The sequence below is a fragment of the Hydra vulgaris genome, chromosome 03 (genome assembly GCF_038396675.1).
Source record: "Hydra vulgaris chromosome 03, alternate assembly HydraT2T_AEP".
In the NCBI taxonomy this organism is placed as follows: Eukaryota; Metazoa; Cnidaria; class Hydrozoa; order Anthoathecata; family Hydridae; genus Hydra; species Hydra vulgaris.
This window is the reverse complement of record NC_088922.1, coordinates 13,001,794-13,019,679: the sequence shown is the minus strand read 5'-3', so window position 1 is coordinate 13,019,679 and position 17,886 is coordinate 13,001,794.

Genomic DNA, 17,886 nt, shown 5'->3' with positions numbered 1-17,886 from the left:
ATGAACTCGATAAAGTATACAGAAATGTTGGATGATGTTCTCATAACTTATATGGATGAAAACATGGACGATAATGCCATATTTCAGCAAGATAATGCTGCAATTCACACATCTAGGCATTCTATGAAATGGTTTAAAGACCACAACATCCCGGTTCTCGAATGGCCAGCTTGTAGCCCGGACTTAAATCCAATCGAGAACATGTGGGGAATGCTATCAAGAAAAGTTTATGACGCTAAAGCAGCCGGACACCAATTTAAAACTGTTACTGAGTTAAAGTGTAAAATCCTTGAAGCATGGTCCGAGTTGGGTCAAACTACACCTCAACGACTAGTGGAGTCAATGAAAGGCAGAATTTCTGAGGTGATCCAGTGTAATGGAGGACATACGCATTACTAATTTCCATCTTTTAATGTCAAAAATATGACTGCGTCTATAGATATATTCCAATTAAAAAATGTGCTTTTGTATATCAAACATACTCTCATATTAATAAAGACACATAGAAAAATTTTTTTTGTGATTTTTATTAGCCCACAACACAACAATTATTTTGATAATAACTTGCACGCATATGAGTTGACAATTCATATAAAAAAATTAAGACAAAGAGAAAAAAATTGATGCGTCCAAACGAATATGCCTCAGTGTAGTTTATTTTTTTATTATTAAGGAGTTTTGGTAGTTAAAACAAAAGTTGTCACATCACTCACCGTCAACTTTTCTCAAAAAGTTGTGATTAAAATTCCTATAAGATTTATAAAATACTTTAAAATTGCAATAATTGATATTCTTTGTTGTTATGTCGCTTTTAAAAGTTGTTTTTGCATTTAGAGTAATAATTTAAACATAGAACATGAAGCTATTATAGAGCAGTTCAGAAAAGAATATAATGTTGTGTATAACAAATCAAACGCTGTTAAAAAACAAATCACTCTTTCATGTGGTCAAAATTTACAATTTTGTTTACGACTCGGAGATTATTTTAAAGCAACATGAAAGTTTAAAAAAATAATTATTTTTAATGATTGGGAAACTAGATAAAGATATCAAAGGTTGTAAAAATAAATTTAAAAAACTTTTTAAAAATGATATAACATTTAACATTTTTTGTGCATTAGACATTGAAAGCATAAGCTTTTCACATAAAATGAAAGGAGTACAAAACGGAGAACTAGCTACAATTAAATTTTCTAACTGTAATAATGTTAAATCATCAACAAATTTTTTTATTAAAACACACCAAAATGGAGCTGTAACTGCTTCGTCTGCAGCATCAAAACCTTTGATAAAAAAGAGCTGTTTGTGTACAAAGCTTTGGAAAACCTAAAAATTGGTCCCAAAGTGAGATCCTACTTTGATGATCAAGATACTACTAAAGAATTTTTCATTTCAAAACAAGATTGATAATTATTTTTACTGTAATAAAAATGATGAAAAGTGTTGACTTATTTACCTAACTTTTTATGTAATTTACAAAATTTCTTTTAGGTTCAACTACTTTAAAACCTAACAATGTGGAAAAACCAAATAACTCTCTTTTTAAACTTGCTGATCATTACAAAGTAAGTATAGCTATTACTGATGACATAAAAAAAAACATGGCAGCTATGAGCCTAATTTGTTTGAAAGTCTCAATTTTCTCAAAGTTGGATATTTAATTTGAGTGATTATAAACTCCTCTAACTTTGGTTTTATTGAGCAAGAAAATGATTAATCCGCTTGCATTATTGATTTTTGAGCAAACTTTAATATTTATGAAAACATTAAAGTTTTTAATTACTTTGAACACGGAAACACCAATCCTATATAAATTACATAATCAATCTACTCTTATTTCTAAGCTATAAAGTATTCACACTTTCTGTAAAGAATAATGAGGTAAATGCAGTGAACTTCACATTAACAATTTGTTTCAGTTAATTATTGCATTGCAAATTACTAAAAAAGGCTGTGGTTAGTAAAGCTTAAATGTAATGCTCACAATCTTATACATTCATAAATATCTAATTTTCTGATTTCAAGAAAAATATAATTTTGCATTGTTTCAGTGTTATCAATTTACTTATTAATATTATTTAAAATATACTCTTAAATTTCAAAATAGTTTTGATTTAAAGTTTGATTTAAAAATTTATTTTGATAAAAAGTTTAATTGAGTCAAAGCACCTGATATGTTCAGTTAAAAAAAACAACAATTATAAGTTGAAAAATTTGAATGTTAAAAAGTAAACAAACCTTGCTGTTTTTGTAATTTGCTCCATTTTTTAATTCCTTGACAAAAGTAAAAAGACTTACTTTTTAAAAATATGAAGAATTATTTATTTGAAGAATTATTTATTTTGAAAAAATTTGAAGAATTATTTATTTTTCTTGGAGGAAACTTGAGTTTTTTATTTTTTTACTTAAGATGTTCGTTTTTTTTTTACTCTAAAATTAGAAAAGAAAATAGAAAGGTTAACTTACAGGTGTCTTTATTTTATAATATTCACATATTATAAAAGATATATATATATATATATATATATATATATATATATATATATATATATATATATATATATATATATATACATATATATAAATATAAATTAAATATATTAAAAATATTTAAAAAATATATAAAAATTATTTTTATATTTCAAAAGTTGTAATCTGTAGGAATCAGATCATTAATTTTAACGTTTTAGATACTCCAACATTGATCAGGATTGTTTGGAAAGCAAAATAAAAGAAGGAAGCTGACTCCTATGTAAATATTTCCGACCTAAAGAACGGAGTAACAGTGCTGAGCTTTTGTTTGTATACCAAGCATTTTGGCATAAAAAGCTGCTAAAATAATATGGCAACGAGATGTTGTTTTGGATGTAACATAGAAAACAACACGAGATTCTTTACCTTTTTTGGTAGTCAAAACAAAAGTTGATTGACAAATGGTAGCAACCTTTGTAAGCAAAAGTGAAACTTTAGAAGCAATAATTGAAGCATTTGTCACAATAAAGTCTTAGAATGAAGATTTACAACCTCTTTATTCCATTACGGATTATTGTAATGCTAAGATACGTGCTCTTGAAACTATTTTTATTAGTACATGTTTATAAAAGACATTTAGTTTTTCATTATATATACATGAAATTAATTTATCTATACCAATATACAATGCATCAACTTTTTTTGACTATATTTTTTCAGGTATTTATCTGTGACTTTCACAGAGAAAGTAACAATTGGTTGAAAAAGTTATTAAGTGGTTGCTCTTGCAGAAAAGATGACATTTTATGTATTTTGAAACAAATTGCTTGGTCTAAATAAAGTGACGAGGAAAAGAATACTCAAAGAATATTGTCTGAATTCTGGAGTCAATACAGAACAGTCTGACTTCTGAACTGAACAGTCTGAATTCTGGAGTCAATACAGAACAGTCTGACTTCTGAACTGAACAGTCTGAATTCTGGAGTCAATACAGAACAGTCTGACTTCTGAACTGAACAGTCTGAATTCTGGAGTCAATACAGAACAGTCTGACTTCTGAACTGAACAGTCTGAATTCTGGAGTCAATACAGAACAGTCTGACTTCTGAACTGAACAGTCAGAATTCTGGAGTCAATACAGAACAGTCTGACTTCTGAACTGAACAGTCAGAATTCTGGAGTCAATACAGAACAGTCTGACTTCTGAACTGAACAGTCTGAATTCTAGAGTCAAGAAAGTTTTACTAAGTTTAAACAATATATAGTATCGGCTCCCAATTAAAAAAGTATATAAAATATTTTGGAAGCAAATTAGACGTTTTATATATTTTTGCCAAAATACATGATGGTTTAACAAAGAGTTAACTGGTTTTTTATATTTAACTGAACAAATCAAAATAAAAAAAAGCTTTTTTTAATTTAGAGGTGGGTTTTGTTTTGTTTGTTTATTTCGCCGTTTAATAGCTTTTACAATTTAAAAGTTTATAAATAAAAACACTGGAAGATTGGGCAAGTAGAAGACATTATTTTGTCTTATCACCGAGCCCCAATCGTACGTATTTACAATAACCGTATAATATATTTATACTTTACAAACTATTTATTGAAAATTATAAATGTAAAAATAAATAACAATTAGTTTAAGAAATACTTCAAGAACAATATTCATGTTAAGAGTAATAATCAAGTAAACAAGAAAAACTGAAAGAAAATAGTATAAAAGAAAAACAAAAATAAATAAATTAATTAAAGAGCACGTATTTGCAAGAGCTACACTATATACGTATATATTATACGTATATAGTATACGTTTATTTATATAAAGTATTTATTGAAAAATATGAAAATAAAACATATAACAATTTGTAATAAAGTAATATTTAAATAAAGAACAAAAAATTAAAAATAAAAGAGTACTTAATTTACAAAAATATTTATGTATATTTTAAAACCAATTTGAATAAAAGTTAAATAACAATTCATTAATAGTTAAAAAAAAAAAAAAATATTCAAGAAGATTAGATTTCAACAATAACTTTTAAGATTAGAAGAAACACCATAACTGAAATAATGAAAAAAAAAAGTTTATAAATTCTGAGACATATTTTATATAATTGAATTTTAGTTTAAATGAAGCATTTAAAATCGGATATGTTAAAATCCATAAGTAATAACACCTGTTTTGATTCATTTTTAAACTGTTGCATACTAACTTGTTTTGTATTTGCAATATTAGGAAACTTTTTCCACAAATAAGGTCCACGATATTGAATTGAATATATAATTTGTTTTGAATTATATTTAGGGACAATGTAGTTATTATCTGAAAATTTTATCGGGTATTTATGCACTACTTTTTTTTTTTTTCAAAATAGGACTGAAATATTTTAGGAGATAGTCTAATCTTTATTTTATACATGAACATTAAAACTTGGTGTAATTTGATTTTATAAACGTTTAATGCGCCTAGTATACGCAGAAGAGGTTTGCATGGTACAATTTTATCAGCTCCAAATAATATTACGCACGCATGTTTTTGTTTACTGTACAATTTTTTTAATTTTGTATGATTTGTACTTGCCCATGCATTATTACAATAAACCAAATAACAATGAATGAATGAAAATTATAAATTTTTTAAAGATTTATGATTTAGAAATGGTTTAGCCCTATATATAATGGCAATATATTATTGATAATTTTTTCTTAACGCTTTTTATATGATCACTCCAACGTAAATGTTCATCTAATATTAAAAATTAACTGAAGTTTCTCTTTTAATGTTACCGTTATTGATTATTAGATATGGCAGTTTAATGGGAATATTTTCTAATTTATTTACTTTATGAAATAAAATAAATTTGATTTTATCGACATTTAGAGACAGTTTATTACTTATAAACCATTCATTAACCATACTCAACTCGTCGTTAGCTGTTTCAAAAAGTGTTTTAATATATCTGTGGGAATAAAAAAGATTGGAGTCATCTGCAAAAAGAATACAATATAAGAAGGACGTTGCTAAATTTAAATCACTTATATGTACTAAAAATAATAAGGGACCTAAAATAGAGCCCTAGAGGACACCCACAAGTTACAACATATGAAGCTGTTTGTTTTTGCTCATATTGAATGAATTGCTTTCTATTGGTCAAATAGCTTTTGAACCAAAGTAAGTTATTATTTTTTACTCCATAATATTCAAGTTTTTTTATTAGTATGTTATGGTTTACAGTATTAAAAGCCTTTGACAGATTAATGAAAACTAATGTAAAGTAGTTAGTACATAATGCATTTGTTATTTGATTGACTATTTCAGTGGAGCATTTTTTTTGAAACCAAACTGTTGTGAGTACAACATATTGTTTTCTGATAAATAATTAAATAGCCTGTTGTACATTATTCTTTTAAGCAATTTTGAGAAACACGGTAATATATATATTTATATCGGTCTATATTTAGAAATAATAGAGTCATCGTCAATCTTAAAAACCGGTGTGATTCGTGCAATTTTTTTAATTTTTCCGGGACAATACCTGTTTTGATATTAACTTAGAAATAGATCATATGAGTTGTTAGCATCGTTTGATTGCAAAACCAGATTCCAATCAACGTTGTTTCTTAAAAAGTTTTAAAACTGTTTTACAGAGTTTTCATTGATTTGTCGCCTAAATACGGTAGTTTTCGAAGAAACGTTGTTATTTATTATGTTATTAGTAACTAAGAATGTTGGGAAATGATCTGATAAGTCAGTTTTGATTATACCTGTGTTAAAACGGTTATAATGAAAGTTATTAGTTATTATATTATCAAGAAGTGTAGAAGAGTTGTTAGTCACTCTAGTTGACTTGTTTATTGTTGGAATTAAGTTATTTTGAAGAAGAGTGTTTTTAAAATATTTTACGTTATTATTTGAAGCATGTTTTTTTAGGTCAATGTTTAGGTCACCAGTCAAAAAGACATGATCTCGCGTTTTATGAATGATTTAAGATGAGTTTTAAATTTTTTTAAATTACCAGATGTTGGTCTATATGTCGCGTTTACAATTATGTTTTTTGTGTTTGTATTTTTTTATTCAATGCATAATGACTCACAATCTATTTCATTCACACAGAGATCGTTACGTAAACTATAATTAATTGAGTTTATAATATACTCACGCCCCCACCAATACCAAAATTACGTGGTTGGTGAACTGATTTGTAATTATTTAGTTCAAATTGCGCATTTGTTTCACCAGACTTACATCAAGTTTCCGTTAGACAAATAATTTTAAAGTCATGTTTTAATTCATCCAACAAAAACTTCGAATATTAATGTTTAAAATTGAAAAAAAAAGTTTCCTTTTTTTTTGTAGATATTGGAAAGATATCTTGTTTTAGTTTAGTAGTTTAGTTTAGTGATTATTTTATTAAACAAGATATTAAAATACCAGGGGCGGATCCAGGATTTTTATCGACTGTAGCAAAAATGCCCATAATACTTTTTTTTGTCTAAAAAAAAAAAAAAAGTCCTCGCTTTTTACATTTGACGACAGTACTAAAAGTCCAAGTTTGCCAACTGCACTATATGATCTACATATGCCGATTTGCTGGTCTAAAAGAGCTAAATTTGCAGAAATAATGAACTAAAATTCATTGATAGAGGGTGGAGTGAGGGTATCACACACCATTCACGCCAGCCTTGGATGTACAGTGACTTTTGGTGATACATAAGGTTCCCTACCACTGCTTTCTCCTTCCATCCGTTTAGAGCGGAAGAATGTTACTGGATTTACGCGACGTTAAAACCATCTAGTTAAACTGAATACTTCTTAACGAAATGGGCAAGTTTTGCCGCATCGGCGTGAACTTCCAACTAAATGCTCATCCGCGATGCTCTGTGACATGACCGTAAGGACTTCTTGGGGTACCTAAATTAAAAAACTAAAGAAGGAGATAGTTTACATGTTTTTTTATGACTTTTAATCATGACTAAAACCCTGATCAAACCCTTATCCTCAGCCGATGTATTTACATTTAGTTCTAGGTATTCCTATTGCCAGTTAATGTATTTATGCTAAATAATACACAAAACATTATCATATAAATTTATTTATATATTTAAATCAAAAAAATAATTGTGGTTTTTAAAATGTTTTGGTCTGCAAAAAAATTGGAGGTTGATATTTGAAAACGAAACCGACAAATTTAATCTAAATTTGTTAAATGTTCAATTTTATTTAATTAATATTTGTTTTAAAACACATGCTTTATAAAATATCTGAAAATTAAAATAGACACTGTAACGATTTAGATAAATTTATAAAAACAATTTATAAATATTTTCATATTTTTAATAATAAACTTTATTACTTCATTACAATAAACTTTGTCTAAAAATGAAAAAAAGAAATTTCAAATCAAATAAAAAATAGAACTAAAGTAATTAAACTTTTAAATAAAAATATACTTTAAATAAATACTTTAAATAAATAAGGAATGCTTTTAAAATCCCAAAACAGCAAACTTCAGGCATATTACAATTTGCAAATCTCTGCAAATAATAAAAAATCAAAAGTGTCAATGAATAAATGTCAACCTAACAAGACCAACTTAATATTTCATTCTTTGCTTAAAACAACATAGTTCTTTGTTTGATTTTGGTGTAAAAAGTTTTTAGTGGTTTTTTATAAATTAATATAGAAAATTATATTGTGATGATAACACTCAATTTCAATTGAGTAATGCATTAAAGCATAAAAGTATTAAATATGGAAGTCAAACAAACTTTATCTTTAATCAAATTGAAGAAAAGACATTGAACAGTATTGTCAAAAGGACTTTTTAATCCACCTATTTCAAATGATTTTGGATATTGACCAAAGTTTAAAAGAATAAAACATTATACTGGTCAAAATTTCATTTTCGTTAAAAAAATCATAATTTTAAAATACATGTTAATGTAAACAAGAGACTTCTTTGGTTTCATAGAACAATTAAAAAATATGTCTAAAGATACTTGTCTTAAATTTCTAAATTCTGTTTCAAGTAGTTTTGTAACAAATTTTCTTAACATAACATATTTGTAACAAAAGTGTTTCTCCTAATGTTTTAATCAGCTAGACTATTTCTTCACATGAATAACTTGTGAAATGCCTTGTGACATGTGTTAATATTTTATGCCTATTTTCTGATTTTTTTCATGCATAATGCTGTATTGCAAAAATCCAAAACAAACTTTCTTTGTTTATCATTTAGATCTCTGAGGAAACTTTTTGATCATTATTGAACCTAAATACATTACAAGTTTTATACATTACAAGATTACAAGTTATCGTAACATCTAAAACACTTTTCGAAAGAGAATTTATATCATTGGTTTTCTAAAAACAGCAATTTTCTGATAGTATTAGTGATACAATAACATTTTTATAACATACACCTTATCACAGAGAATAATAGTTCCTAGTAGAAATTTTCAAAGTAAGAAAAAAAGTAGCACAAAGTTCCTTGCAATTTTAGAATAAACTAAAAATCTATCTAAGAGGAAAATTGTGCAAAATGTTATTTTAGTTTAACCTTTTGGAAGTTTTGATGCCAATCAGATAATATAATGAAGTGTTGCTAGACGTTATAAAACTCGCATTAGGTAAACATTCTATCCTACGTGTTTTCTTCTCTTTGTCTCTGTGAAATCTATAAATTTTTTAAAACATTTTTAAATCGTTTGACTTCTTCAATGATAAATAAGAACAGCTATAAAGACATTTCACCATTTTTCATAAGCATAAACAAATTCCACCATTTTCCTAAGAGACTAAATAAAGAAATCAACAGACGGCGCTATTTAATTTCGTCTTTATAATTATAAAACTTTATCATTTAATGATTGTAATCCACTTCATTAAAATATTTAAAAAAACGGAGAGTCGATATTTAACAGAGTTTATGTCTTTGCCACACGATTATGATTGAAATTTGTGAATAATTCTTACAAACCATAGTTTTTTAAACATATTTAAAAAAAAAAAGAAAAGAAAAGAAACAAAAGAAGAATTTAAGCAATAACAAGTGGCACAATCCTTTTCTAAGATCGTCAAGCCGATAGTGACAAGCCTCTAATTGTTGGGTAAGTTTAACAGTAGCAATCATTAAAACTTCAGAAATGTCGTTATGTCGTTCATCAGTAGTTTTTCAAGTTTTTGCTTCAATTTATACTTAAACACATTAAGCGTAGCAATTGTTTTAAGTTCATTAGTTGATATTTTATTCCATAATTTTGGCCCTCAAGTAGAAATTGAAAATTCAGTCGTCAAAAATAACTTTTGAATATAACTGTTATTTAAAATTCTGGTTAGATATCTATTCTGATTTATTTTGAATAATGGGTATAGATTTTAGGAGATATATTTTTATATCTCCAAAACATTCATTTTATTTGAATTAACAAATTATGCTTGGGAGTGTGTATTATCGGTCCACATTGGAAATGATTCTGATTGCATGCTTTTGCTTATTTTATAGTTATTTTATTTTATTTTTATTTGTACTGCACCAAGCAATGTTTGCAAAATTAAGATGGCAATGAATGAACTAGAAATATAAAAGCTTCAAACAAATTATATTTAAAAAAGGCTTAGCTCTGCATAGCAGGCCTATGTTTCTTGAGATTGTATTTTCGAGATATTGTATGTGATCTCTCCACGTCATATTTTCATCAAGAAGCACGCCGAGAAATTTTAAAGTGGTTTTTGAAAGTTTCAAAGGAATTTTATCTCGGAATTAATTTTTAAAGCGCCTCATATTGACTACTTGTAACCTCCATATCTTATTTAAATTATTTTTCTCTTTTGTATAAAAAAAAATGTATGTAAAAGTAAAAAAGAGAAAAAAAAACTGAGCTGACTGTAGCAATTGCTACAGCTTTGATCCGCTCCTGAATACTGTACGAATCTTGTTTAAATAAAAGTGCTATAGATGGATCAAAAAGGAAAGTGTCAAAAAGCTTTACGAAATAAAAAATCAAAGAATCATAAAAACAATGATAAAAAGGTTTACGTTTTTAAAGAAGCTACTGCAATACTTCTTCTATACTCCAACTTATTGAATGAGGCTTCAATAAAAGTCGAACAAAAAAGTTGTGCAAGATCTTTAAAATATAAATGAAGATTCTAACTTCATTATGAGATTTATTTTACCTAAAAATATAGTTATACTTACATAAGCGCTGGAAGTGTTTAAAGACTGGGGGGCAGAAATGGGTGGGACTTGGGGAGGGATACCCTCCCTGAATGGGGTGTTTGCGGGGCGTTATTCCACTGAAATTTTTTTAGGGATAAATAACCCTGCTAACTGCAGATTTGCAATCCTTTTTAAATCATTATATTTAAATATTTGGTATAAAACAAAATCTACCAAAAATAATTACAGTTACTGTAAAAAATGGCCAAATACGGATGAACGTTTACGGGTTTTAGCCACAAACTCCTCGAAGAGTGCTAGGTAATCTTTTTTAATGTGCATTAAAGCGAGGTAAGTGAGGCGACTCTGTGACATTATTGAACGCAGCCAAGTATTAAGCAGTCTCAATGCACTGAAGGACCTTTTAGAACCAGCTATGGATATTGGAACAGATAAACACAACACAACTACCTGTTCCACCATATCAAATAACCTGCGGGTATTTCGTTCAAGGTCTTTTAAAGCTGCTGCTAGCTGGTGTAAATCTTTAGGCAGCGACTTGTCCTTAAACAACCGTGGAAGCAGTTGCAGCTGTAACTGCAACATAGGAACATCGACATTATTTGGCAAACTTTGCAGTGGTATGCTGGCTATTGTGGCTGCATTACTTGTGGATGTGCATGAACCTATCAAAATAGCTTCTGCGCTTGCAATTTTATGCAATCCTTCTTGGTTAAAACGGCACTGCAGTTCTGCAACTGAGTGGTCAATAGCTTCGAAGAGACTTTTCTTCCAGATAACATCTGTAGTTAATTATTCTACATTACGACTTTGAGCTCCATGCGAGAAACGAGCAGGAGCATTAACTGTGGAACTACACTGTGTTTTAGGCAGCTCGAGATTCAGTGTGGTAGCTTTCTCGATGGCTTTCCTTTGTAATTCTGAAGCAAATTGATCACTAAGCAAGTCTTGAAGTTGAGCCAGAAGGAGTTGAACACATTTTTCAGCGGCTGATGTACTCAGTGATGGGCTCTGTAAAGTTTTGGCTACCAATTCAAATTCGGAAAACAGAGCATTGCATAATAGGACTCCATAAAAGGTTTGTGCCTTAGAAATTTGTTTGGCTAAGTCTGAGATTTTAGCTCTTGCATCAACACGTACTAACCTGTCGCTAAGCTGACCAAGTTCAGAACAACATCATCTGAACCAAACAAAGATACATACAATGCTTTTCTCTTTGAAGACTGTCTTATGATTGTTCCAACATCACGCACATATTGAATTGTGCCAATAACCTTTTTTTTTCATAGCAGACCTCTTGTAAAACAAGATCCAACGAATGATTTGCTCAGTAAACTTACACTGCCTGTGGGTAAGTTTCTCCGAGACGAGCTCTTACTCCAGTTAAGTGTCCGCTCATGTTACTGGCTCCATCAAATGCATAGCCAACTAGTTTATTCATGGGTACTGTGCAGCGGGTAAACACTTCAATTATGGCATTAAACAATGTTTCAGCAGTGCTGTTCTGGCAATTGTAGAAACCCATAAAGCATTCTTGTACTTTTAAATTAGGGCCTGCATACCGTATGCTGACAGAAAATTGCTTATGACCCACCACATCCGTAGTTCCATCAGCTGTAAGGCCAAGATTGAGCACTGTGATATATTAGAGACAATGCTTCGTTGAACTGACTGTGCAAACATTTGAATAGTTTCATTTTGTATTGTGTCTGACATCCATGTGTCGCGTTTGTTTGACCACTCTTTTACAAAGGGTACATCTTGTACTCGTTCTAGTACAAGCTGCCATAGATTTCCATCATGATGTTCTCCTCCTCTCAATGCCAGACCCAGCCGTCCTAAATATTTAATGCTTGAAAATATTACTTTCAAAATAGTTCGAGCGATGGCCTGAGATGATGACACTTGTTCACTCAAAATAGCAGATATAGGAGTCTGTTTGGTATACAGTATTTTCTCTGTGGCTTCTTTGTGGGCGGATGACTTTTCATGAATCGAAAATTTTTCGGTTCCTTTTTTCCAGTTGGAAAAGCCAGAATCAACAAAATCATTAGCTTGTCGATTGCTTAAAGTTACTAGTTTATTATTCACAGCTTCCAAGCAGTTGAAACACCAAACAGAATCTGTCTTAGGAACATAGTGTAACCATGGCCATTTCGCAAACCAAATACTTTTACAGGACCTTTCATACTGATCTGATTTCTTATTTGGGAATTATAATACTGAAATTTTTTATTTGGGAATTTGTACGTAGAAGGGGGTTGAAAGGGATAAAAGGCCAGGGCAGTACCTGTTACTGCCGGTACAGCAGGTTTGCTTGAATCAAACTTGGCAGAGAAAGTGGATGTGGTAGACACAGATGGCTGTGTTGATGGATCAGAATCATACTGTGAGGATATAGCGGTTTCACAAGCACAATCACCAGTTTCAGTTTGGCCCGTGTCTGACCTAAAGGATTTGGATATTACATACATTTTACCTTTTAGTATTTGTTAAAAAAAATATTTTCAGTAGTCTTGCGATTATGGAATGCTGCCGTAAAATAATCACACTGCGTATGCTAGCTAACCTAGGCAACTATTTGGTACAATCGTCTGTTCCATGATTTAAATTTAACATATTAAATGCTTACTAACCTCGCCCTTGAAAAGAAGACGCCTATAGTCTTTAAACGGGGCTTCTTTGCTTCTGTCATTGATTGATTTGGTAAAGAATTGTGCAATTAAACATTAAAACAAATTTTGCTTTTTTAAATTTTATTTTATTTTCATGGAGTCTGTACTCTATACTCTCTACAATGAAATTTTTTTACTAATCGAATTCTATTGAAAAATTCTTAATTTAGTTTTTTTTCATGGATAATGACTTTGAAACAATAGACTTTCAAAAGTTGCGTTTTGACGTTTAAAAAACGTTTCAAAACTAAAAATATTTTTTTTGCGACTGATTTATATGAGGGCGATATTTTCTTTTATAACAGAAAAGTATTTGACTCTACATAATTTGTTATTAAAACTTTTAAAGCTGAACTCCAAAATAACATAGGAAAGTTCACGGTAATACACATCAACATCAGGAACTTAAATACAAATACCGATAAGCTTAAATACTTTCTTATCGAAATAAAAAAAAAGAACTTTTGCATTCTTTTGAATGCAAAAGTTTTTTTCTTTGGAGTGCATAAAATTATCGCTGTTTTGAATCGCGGACAGTGAAATTTTGGAGGGGGGGGGGGGCAGAAGATATCCACTGCCCTCCGTGCAGGAATGTTGGGTGGGCAGTTGTCCATCCTACACCCTAAGTTCCAGCGCCTATGTATACTTCTTAAATGTCTAGAATGTGAAGATTTTTTAAATTTACATTTTAATTCTTCAAAAAAAGTAAGTCTTGGTATTGGACTAAAAAATTGTTGCAATGGTTGATAATGAGTTACTCTTTAATTATCTACTAATATTACTAAAAATAACTTTAATGCAAAACAAAATGATCTAGTTAAACAATAGCGCGTTTGGCATAAACCACTTGACATAAACCCTAATGTTGTAGCATTTCGTGAATTAGGTAAAAGATTGCTATCAGTTTTGCGGCTCTTGTATTAAAAGAAGAAGGCTATAGCATCAGACAAATAGCAGAAAAGCTCGGAAGGTCTCACTCTTGCATTATTAACATAATTCAGAGTTCCGATGAATCGCTAAATCAAATTATACGAGATGTCTAATTTATTTACATGTTGAAAGAACTGTTCTAAGTATTAAAGTAGGATCAGCTGTTCTAATCTCTAAAATGGACAGAAAATTTCAAATAACATTTTAATAAGTTTGAAATGACATTTAGTAATAATGAGCAAATTTGCAGTTTACGTAAGGACACCAAACATTTCTCGGAAGCAGAAAAGCAATGTAACCATAAAACAAAATCAAGAAAAAAAAATGTTAAAAGTAATAAAAAATATTTTTTATTATCAAAATAAAACATGAGTTGGTGTAATGTAAAAAAGTGAAGATTTCTGAACTTTGTGTGTATCATTTTTTTTTTACTTGCGTTTTTATTAAAACCTTGTTTTTTGAGCTAGCTACGGATATATTTTTAAAACGAATTACCAAGTTGTTTTGAAATTTGGCTCATTTATTGTATTTACAACACACAAGAATAACCTTTACTGCTTCTCTCATTTAGTATTTTTTTAAAAGATTTTGTGCGCTTAACTACCCCATTTTTGCCCAAATTTTTAATGTCTTATAGTTTTTATTGAGTTTTAGACCTAACTTAAATCTTTAAGTCCACGACACAATGATATACACGATAAATCACCAGCCAAAATTTCAATCATAAATGATGAACGGTTGTTAAAAAATCTTCGTCGCCCTTTACCTCATTTTTTGACCTTTAATGATTAATAAATGATAATAATTTTTATATATTAATATATTGTAGAATTTGAGTGAAAAAAAACATGCAAAAGTTGGATACAACTTTTTTTTCTAATTACTGTATTACCACCTTAACTCGCCCTGAACCAGAAGGTGTACGTTTTTTTTTCCTTAAAAAGCGCCCATAACTCAACCTCATATTTTTTTGTACTTTGCTTTATATATTTGGCCAGTTAAACAAAACGAAGATCTTATGGCTGTCATAGCATTTTTTTAAAAATAAAGACTTCAGCATCAAAGTTGTTGTACAGCACAGGATACCTCAGGACTTCCTGCAAAAAACTTTCGTTATTAATTTTTTAAATAACTTTTCCTTGTTTTTGTTCCAGTTTATGTAACTTTTTTAAAAAAATACTTTGTTTACTTTATATACAACCAAACGCAATATGGGATGCTGCAACATTTCTAGTTAGAAGAGATAAAATTCTACATAGTTTATATAAAATTCTACACCTATACCAGAACCATAAAAAAAGCATGCAACCGGAATTTTAATTCATTCCGGTTCCGGCCGAACGGAATGAACTAAAAGTCAATGATTTTCCGGCCGGAAAATCATTATCCTACAGGGCAATCAAGAACTACTCAACGCCGTTAATGCATGTACTGGAAAATACACGAATTTTGCGTTTCTATAAAAAGGTTATGTTTCACTGCATTTTTTTAGCCCGAATAATTTATTTTTTTCTCCTAGCGCTTTAGTTTGTCTAAAATCAAACAAAGTTAAATTTTTTTTAGATTACTAAAGTTTAGATATAAAATTTTGCTTTATAGTTGATGAGCCATATTTTGGTATAAAATGGTACTGCTCTCAATGAAGATAAAACATTAAATTGAGAAAACAACTTTTTCAAACAAGTTTTAACTTATATGTTTAATTTCTAACCAGTCATATGTCTGCAAACATATTAAAGGTCGACAAAAATTATTATTTCAAGTTTAAAACCTGTTTTTTCCATTTTATATGAAAGTTTTTATTAATATGAGTGTGAAGAACACACAAATTGACATACGACTAGTTAGACTTTTAAAGTTAAACCTTTTAAGGTTTATTTAAAAGTCTAAGCACAAAATTTAAACATTACTGTGATGTGAACCACCCCTATTTTATAATGCCATAAAACTATTTAACTAAAATTCCGGTCTTTAAATTACCATAGATTAATATATATATTTTATTTGAATATATATGGGCAATTCCACTTAAAATAGTAAAAAAAAAAAAAAAAAAAAAATTCTCGGCGACTTATAATAACTTCATTAAATTTATTTTCCAACTATTTAAGAATACTTTTAAGAAAAAAATTTATTAAAAAAATAATTTTATCATACTATAACATACTCTTAAAGTTGTAAGGGTTATATGAGCATTTTTTGACGTTTATATATAGTTATGTTGTGAAGCGTTGAAAAAAGTTTCAGTGCTGTTTTTTTAAATAACTATTACTTCTAAGTTTGACTAAAAGGCAAAATCAAGCATTATGCATAATATTTTTTATAAAAACGAACTCTAACTAGGTCTATAAGAAGAACATATTAATGAAAACAAGACGTTACGACCGTCACAAAAAAAAGTCGAAAAGCTTTTTCTATCCTTCGTATCGAACTTTTTAAAACTACAACCATGGTAAAAGTAAAGATATATACATATTTTATCATCGTTTCAAAAAAAAAACATTAAAATGCTTTAAATCACCCTTTCAACATATTACTAAGTACGTTACGACCATCACGATACGTTTGCTTTTCCATAACGGCTTCTTGACTTAAAAAATAAAAGTTTAAGCGCGAACGATATAATCCATTTCAAACGATTTACGTCATTTAAACCAAGTTATAATATTAATCAACTTTGTTTATTGTTTAATTTGCAGTTTGTTTATTCATTTTATTACTAAACTTGTTAAAGTTTTTTTTGAAACCATAAGTAACTGTTTTCAAAAAATTGATGTAAATAATTTTTTTTTAAGAAATAAAAACTTTTTAACAAAAAGGCAATTTTTTTTAGATTAAACGTTGTTTATAGTTTGCCCTGCAACTTTTTGGTTTAATCGATTTCGCGGTTGTTTTTTTATTTACAACATTTCGCGGGTTTTTTTAAAATATATAACGGAGCATATATCATAAACAGCAGCCGTTATATTTAATAACATATTTAAAATGCCAAAATCAGATGCTGAAAGATCGAAAGCTTATAGAGCAAGAAACAGAAAAGCTTTGTTAGAAAAAGAAAGAATTAGAAGTTATCAAAGGAGGCAGTTATTGACACCAAGAAAAGAAAACAAACAAAAAAATCAAGCGAAGGTTCGCAACCAAAGGCTAAGAATGAAAAAAAAACTTGATTTCATAACTAACGTCAGTCTAAATTCTACGCAAGACAATTCTTATAACTGCAAATCGTCAATGAGAAAGGCATTAAACAAGTATTTATTATATTAACATATATTTTTTAATATAATTGCTTACACATAATTTGGGTTCTTTTATATCAAATAACATATTTAGGACAAAACAGGCTCTTCCAAAATCTCCAAATAAAAGACGAACTATTTTAGAGCAGTTGGGTGCTGAATATGGCCTATGCACTGCTAAAGAAACACATCGAGTTCACTTTACATCAGAAGAAATTAAAAAAGTAAAAGTATTTTATGAAAGAGAAGATATATCAGTTATGTCTCCTGGAAGAAAAGACTTTATGAAAATTGACGGAGAAATAGTTCAAAAACGCTACTTAGTTATGAATTTGAAGGAGCTGCATCAACTGTATTGTGAGGAGAATGCTGACAAAAAAATTAAATTGA